General features: G+C 48.4%; 1 pseudogene; it reads left to right on the top strand.

The window, feature by feature from the left end:
• Nucleotides 1-270: 270 nt before the first annotated feature.
• Nucleotides 271-5,759, top strand: LOC119321633 (annotated as a pseudogene).
• Nucleotides 5,760-7,364: the final 1,605 nt, after the last annotated feature.

Below are 7,364 nucleotides of genomic sequence, written 5' to 3'. Positions count from 1 at the left end.
AGGTGTCACCTTTCTCGAGTAGTTAAGTGCATTCTTTTGAAACTTGGGGAACTGCCACTTCAAATAAACAAGCGTCTTATAGTAAAAAGAGAGAGAAGATGAAGATTAGTACTATTACTAGGAAAGAATGACGATGAGGGTGTAGTAGAACCATCGACGCTACCAATATATAAGTTTAGATGACTGAGTAAGCCCGATCGGAGCTTAATTAGCTTGCGTCCATATCATCCACCAAGTTAGCTTGCAAGAGAGCGCAAAACATACACCAGCATGACCACGCCCTCGCAATCCCTGTCCCCGCCGCTGCCAATAATCCTACTCCTCTTCCTCCTCCTTCCAGCAGCGACTCATTTGATCCTGGAGGCTGCTGCTGCTGAGCAAGATGAGCAGCAGCATATCACACTTCCAGGTTGCCCCAATAGGTGCGGCAACATAAGCATCCCCTACCCATTCCGCATGAAGCCCGGCTGCTTCCGCGAGGGCTTCCAGGTCACCTGCAATGACTCCTTCAATCCCCATCGCGCCTACCTTGCCAACAGCGGAGTAAACCAGCATATAAACGAGGTGTACTTCAGGGTGGAGGTACAACTTCTCCACACCGGACATGTACGGCAACGAGGTGCTGCCCAAGAGATTCCCAAGCGGTGTCCCCTTTGTTATCGATTTTTGCATCCCGAATGGTTCATGTCCCACGAAAGGCCAGCAGCCACCACGGGACTATGCCTGTGTCAGCGGCAACAGCTCATGTGTCAATGCGATTAGTGGCCATGGCTATGTCTGCAAGTGTTGGGAACATTACGATGGCAACCCTTATATCGCCAATGGATGCCAAGGTTGAATTAAAGTTTTTAATTTGCACATCCAGACTCTCTTTTAATTTTACACCACATTAGCTTATATCATAACTCCCATCTTAATTTCATACATTTATATTCCATATTTTGCAGACATCGATGAGTGCAAGCTCCGCAATTTGTATCCTTGCTCCAGTGACGGGATCTGCAAAAACACCTTGAGAGGCTATGACTGTCCATGTAAGCCTGGGATGAAAGGCGACGGCATTAAAGGAACCTGCACAGATAAATTCCCCGCAGCAGCACGGGTGATTTTGCGTAAGCACAAATTTAGGCTACAACTGTTTCTGTTGTTAGATACTCGTATCTAGTTATTAGTACACAATCTGAATCTATCCTTTCTTCCTCTGTTTGTAGTTCGTGCATAATTATGTTGTTATATCTACTTAATGTTCTTAATCAGCATGCGTCCCCTCAGACATATTCCTGGATAACTAGCAGAACATGGTAGGTATCCCGAAGCAAAAAAAAAAAAGGTAGGTATCGTCTATCTGGTGGCGTCCGTAAAAGGTCAAAAAACGAACAAAATTGTTGCCGTGGCAGGAATGCAACATACTATTTATTTTCACTTTATATTTCCTTCTTATACCTGGTACTCCCTACTAAACCTGACCTAGTACTAAGATTTGACAATGTAGAACAGTGCTCAAGCTAAACAGATGGTTAACTGGTGCCGAAAATTTTGGAGGCCCAGAACTCAGTCTTAGAGTCCAAATTTGAAGGTCTCGATATACCCAGAGCTAAACTCATGCTTGTTTTCTAGATCTCCACATAGGTACATACAATTTAAGTACTTCTGAGTTATACCGAAAAAGGCTTTCGCCCCGCTTTATATATAAAGCAAAGATCATCGACACAACGGTACAAACACACGTCACCACACACGCACACACCCACGGCAGGATACATAGGCGCTGAGCGCAACAACACCACCCCAATCTACGAAGAGATGAAGCCGCGTACGACGAACCGTGGACTCCAAGGCGGCGCCTTCAGGAAGGATACTACACTGGAGCGCCGCCGCCGACCGACCAGAGGGTCATAGTTTCCCCTGAAGCAACACAACGGGCAATGAGAGCCGCGACGACGCCTTCAAGAAGGGAACGAGCTTCGCCATCGCCGGTCCGTCCGAGGATAGAACAGGTTTTTACCCCGGCCAACACTCACCGCCACCGAACGCCACACCCCGGCCACCACGCAGCCCACACGGCCATGGCAGCCGGGCAGCACCAAGCCACGGGCTCTGCCCATGAGCACCGAGCTACCACCACAAGGGCCGCCGCCCCGACATCCAAGACCAAGACACCACCTCACCCGAGACCCGTCGCTACCCAACCAAAGAGACGAGCGGAAAGGCCTGGCATTTTGCACCCCTGAGCGGCCCCAGCGTCGAGACCCAATAGACAGGCCACAACAGGCCACCATCGCCCCGTCCTGCAGCACCGGGCGCGGGACGAGCTCGGTCTTGCTGCCAGGCGCGAGACGAGCTCGGTCCCGCGGCACCGAGCGCGAGACGAACGACGGCCGATAGCTGGGAGCGGGCCAGCCCTTCGATGCAAGCAAAGCCCGGACAACGAGGAGCTGAAGCAAAGGTCGAAAGGACCTGACCGCAGACGAGCAGACGCCGGATAAGCCGGCCGCCGCCGCCGCAAGAGCCGCCCGCCAACGTGTAGCCGCCGCGCCACCTCCCGGATCTCCCCGCGCCGTCGCCCATGTCCGGAGCAACAGCCACGCCCGGCCGCTGCCCCAACCCGCGCCGCCTGCCGGAAATGTCGCGTCAGATCCGGCCGGCACGCCCCCACCTCCACCAGCTCCAGCCCACCTCCGGCCCTGACCGAGAGGAGAGGGAGGCCAAGCCAGAGCACGTAGAGAAGGGATCCACCAGATCCGCCCGCAGCAGCCCGTGGCCAGATCCGAACCACCGCCGCCACCACGGGCACGCAGCCGCCGCACCGCCGCCGTCGCCCACCACGCCGCCGCTCGCACGCCGCCGCCGGGAGCCACCGCCACCGCACCACCGAGCCCCGCGATATACAAGCGTGGCAATGGTTTTAGTACGCGCTGCTGTGAATAGGATAGGTTTTTTATTTATGAGACAGAAGGAGTAGCGATGGGTGTTTATTGTAGCAAGGTACAACAAGTATATGACTCAGAGTGGTGGACAGAGAACAACAAACTCCTAGATGTAAGCCTCGGATGTTCTCAGATTTGGGTTCTACTCAGCTATCACAGACGGTTCCTCACACAAAGCCATATGTGATAGTCTTGTATTATTAGTGACCAATTAAGTCAGACAGTTCACAAAATCATCTGTGATAATGTTTTGTTTCCCACACGGATGTCTTTGAAAAGGGCTCATGCTCATGTCTGACACTAATGACAAATCAATGATATTAATCAGCGTGTGGGCAAATTCCCAATGTACCATTGGATAGTCAATCTTGGGCCTTGGGGTGTAGCCACGTACCCCTGAGCTAGAAAATACATGCTATCGTGGAAAAAAGCTAAGCAAGTTAACAGAAGAGTTGTTCCCTTCTTATATTTTCTTCCGCACACAGAATACTTATTAGAAATTCAGTTATATGAAATCTTTTTATTTATGTGTCCATGTAGGTGGAATAGGTGGTGTTTTTGTCATTGCAGCAATATCATTGCTTATTCTTCTTCACAAAGAGAGAAAGAAAACTAGAGAATTTTATGAGAAGAATGGTGGGCGTACATTAGAGAAGGCAAATTTCATAAAACTGTTTGAGAAGGAGAAGCTCAAGCCAATTCTGAAGAGGAGCAATTTTCTTGGAAAAGGTGGCTTCGGCGAAGTTTACAAGGGCATTCTTGATAATGAACCAGTCGCAGTGATTAGTGAAGAAGCCGATTAGTGGTAGTGTGCTAGAGAATGAACAGTTTGCAAATGAAGTCATCATTCAATCTCAAGTCATCCACAAGAACATCGTTAGGCTCATAGGTTGTTGCCTAGAAGTTGATGCCCCGATTCTAGTCTATGAGTTTCTCTGCAATGGTAGCCTTGATGACATTCTTCATGGCAACAACAAGGTGCCCCTCAACTTAGGTCTGCGTTTAAGTATTGCTGCAGAATCAGCAGATGGTCTGGTTTATATGCACTCTATTCAGGTATACTGGTGAGGACTGGCTGCAACACCTCCTGAGCCCTTGTGACGGGAATACTAGGTCAAGGATCCTGCTCCTGCTATGGCGCTGCTGGTTCCTTCGCGATGATTGCATTCACAGCTCCGGGAAGGAGTTAGGCAGTCGCTCGACCGCCTTTCTGATTCAGTACGAGGAGGAACTAAAGGGATGTGACGCCAGTATAGGGATGGCGACCGGGGAAAACCAAAGGCAAAAGCAACAGGTGACAACTGCAGGCGGATCGAGCTCAGGGGCATACTGGGCTGGAGATATGGACGTGCATGGGGCGGTTCCCAAGGCATGCAATACTAACAAGTGGCGTACCCGGACCGAAGGGACGGTTAAGTTAAATTCTGATGCTGCGTTCCACGCGGAAAGCGGCCAATCCCATGCTGGTGCGGTAGCACGTGATCACAGGGGACAAGTCCTATTCTCACTGTCCAAGAGAGTTGGCAGGTGCATGAATGTGGAAGAGGCAGAAGCTACTGCCATGCTGGCCGGGCTGCGATCCCTGTCAGAGCTGTACAGAGGGCCCATTTGTGCGGAGACAGATTGCATGATAGTAGCGAATAGTTTAAAACCAGGAGCAGCCAATCTGTCCGCCAGTTATCATGTTATAGCTGACATCAAGGATGAACTTGGGAAATTCAGTGAGGCACAGGTTATGCACATTAACAGGAACCAGAACAATCTTGCCCACGGCTTGGCTGCTCGCGCAAGAGGCATGGAGGACATGCAGATGGTGGCGGGAGTGCCGGAAGATCTATTTGCAGTGTTAGCTGCCGACGCCGTGTTGGCTGAAGAGTAGTACTACTTCCGTCTAGGTGAATAAGTCATTCGCGTAGTTCTAGGTCATCGATTTGAGCAATTAAATATATGTTATATGTCATGAAAAGTATATCACTAGATTTCTACACGAATGTAGTTTCTAAATATATATTTTTTGTCACATATAATACATATTAGATAGTTAAATCCTTGACCTAGAATTACGCGAATGACTTATTCACCGAGACGGAGGTAGTAGTTGTTACTCTTTCCTTCCTCAAAAAAAAGAAAAGAAAAAGAAAAGAAAACCAATACCAAAATTCTACATGGCGATGTTAAACCAGCAAATATACTTTTGGATATAAGTATGTGCCAAAGATCTCAGACTTCGGCATATCAAGGTTGATTGCAAGAGACAAACAACACCTGGGATCTATCATTGGTGACATGAGTTATATGGATCCGGTATATCTACAAACAGGGCTACTAACAGAAAAAAGTGATGTCTACAGTTTTGGAGTTGTCATCTTGGAGCTTATTAGTAGGAAGAAAGCTACACATTCCGACGGTGGTAGTTTAGTAAACAATTTCCTTGACGCTTACAAGAAAGAGAAGAAAGCAACTCCATTATTTGACGAGGAAATCGCGGTAACAGAAGATTTGGAGATTCTTGATAGTTTGGCATGTATTGCTGTGGAATGCCTTAACCTTGATGTGGATCAAAGACCATGGATGACAAACGTAGCAGAGCGTCTCCTCATTATGGATCGATCCCGCAAGTCGTAATTTGTGTTGCATGTTGTAGTTTGAACAACATGTGTATATGTATGGGGTCGAAAAAAGGCGACTATGAATGGGGCAACGTCTATCTTATTGTTGTTGTGAACAAAATCGTTGAAGTAGAACCAAGGAAGGTCTCCCTTGGTTGCAAGAAAATTTGTAATGTATCTCTTTGTGTAACAGCGTGTTTTTACTTAATGTATCAGCTCGTTAATTTAATTGGTCGTATTTCTGAGGAATCATCGTCATTTATTATCGAGAACTGAAACTTAATGCACCCCTTTCATCGACTGCATTCTAACATCCTGGTATAGATGGCCTCGAGTGAAAGTACCAAATCTGTTGACTTCCTGGAACACTTAGTTGCATTTACTCCTTTGGTTTCTCCCGGTTGGTGTCATGCTGCCCAAGACTTCACTGCTGCATCATTCTCTGCCTGATTGCTTCTCATTGATCGATAGGCATTTCCAACTTCAGTTTGCGCAACGACATTGGCGATTTTTCTCACTAGATCCAATACGAAACTCCCCATCATTCATCCTCGAAAGCAACATTGGTCTATTGCGACAATACTAGTGCCACATACTTGTCCACAAACCTAGTGCAATATCAATGTACCAAGCATCTTGAAATGGATCTTCACTATTTCATGGATTGCCTGCTCTAGGTGAAGATCGAATACTTCATGCGCCATGCGCTTCACAATATGCGGATATCTTCACGAAGGGGCTGACATCTGTGGTGTTTCAAGACTTCAAATCCAGGCTCAGAAACCTCCCGGGTAATGTTCCCGCGGAAGGGGGTGTTAAGACCTTAGTTTGTGATTAGGCATTCGTTTGTTCAAGAGTTAATGTGTTTGCAGCAGATTAAACTATGATCGATGCATTTGCTTGCAACTGCATTTTGTCTCTCGGGATGATAGCTATGACTCGTCTAAGATAATTGAAGGAGCTATGTCATTTTCTGTTACGAACTGATCTTTCTAATAACATTTTGAAAATAGACGTCTTTGTACTATTTGGTCATGCCAGCTCGATCCACAAACATATTTTGGTTGATTTTCTTCAGAATACAAGGGCATAGTTTTGAGTAAACTCATGTAGAACAGAGTTGTCTCTATTATTCAGAGCTCTCCTAGTTTTGTACGCAATGATACTCAATGTCTTGACCCGCCACTGCACTTGGCGGCATCTGCCCTCAAAGATTTCTGAACCGCGCCCCGCATAACACACTTTACTTTTAGTTTAATGCTTGTTCCCCATAAATGAATTACGTAGTTGTTCGATACTTTGGTTAATGGATATAGATAGTGGTCACGTCTCATGCTCTCCTCGCGGGTATGGTGGTCGGTGGTGATGGTCGGGTCCTCACTATCCTGTCAGGCAGATCAGCGCTGGTGACCATGGTTGAGGCGTGGATGCCCCCTGCCGGTCCCTGCCGGTCCTCCGGGACTGGCTGGGGATGCCGGTGTGGACGCCCCCTACTGTGGGGGCATCAACCCAGACCCCATGATGTCGGTCTAGGAATGAAAGGAGATCCATTTCTTTGTTCCTCCTGAGGTTGGTGCTCCGTGATGTGGACGGATAGTGGTGGTTTGGACGTGGACGCCGGAGCGACGGCTCCGGATGGCGGTACGCATGGTTGGCTCTCCGGCGGGCACCATGTCTGTGGTGGTGACTCTCTTTCTTGGTCGTGTGGGCGGCAGGAGGGTCGAGGTGGTGGCTCAGGCGCTCTCCCTGTCTTTGGCAGTGGCTTCGCCCTGATCCGGACCTGGGAAACTGAATTGGCTACGCCTGTCCTGAAGACCTCGTGCTGGCA

This window comes from Triticum dicoccoides, chromosome 6B (assembly GCF_002162155.2).
Source record: "Triticum dicoccoides isolate Atlit2015 ecotype Zavitan chromosome 6B, WEW_v2.0, whole genome shotgun sequence".
Taxonomy (NCBI): Eukaryota; Viridiplantae; Streptophyta; class Magnoliopsida; order Poales; family Poaceae; genus Triticum; species Triticum dicoccoides.
This window is presented reverse-complemented; position numbering and strand designations above follow the sequence as displayed.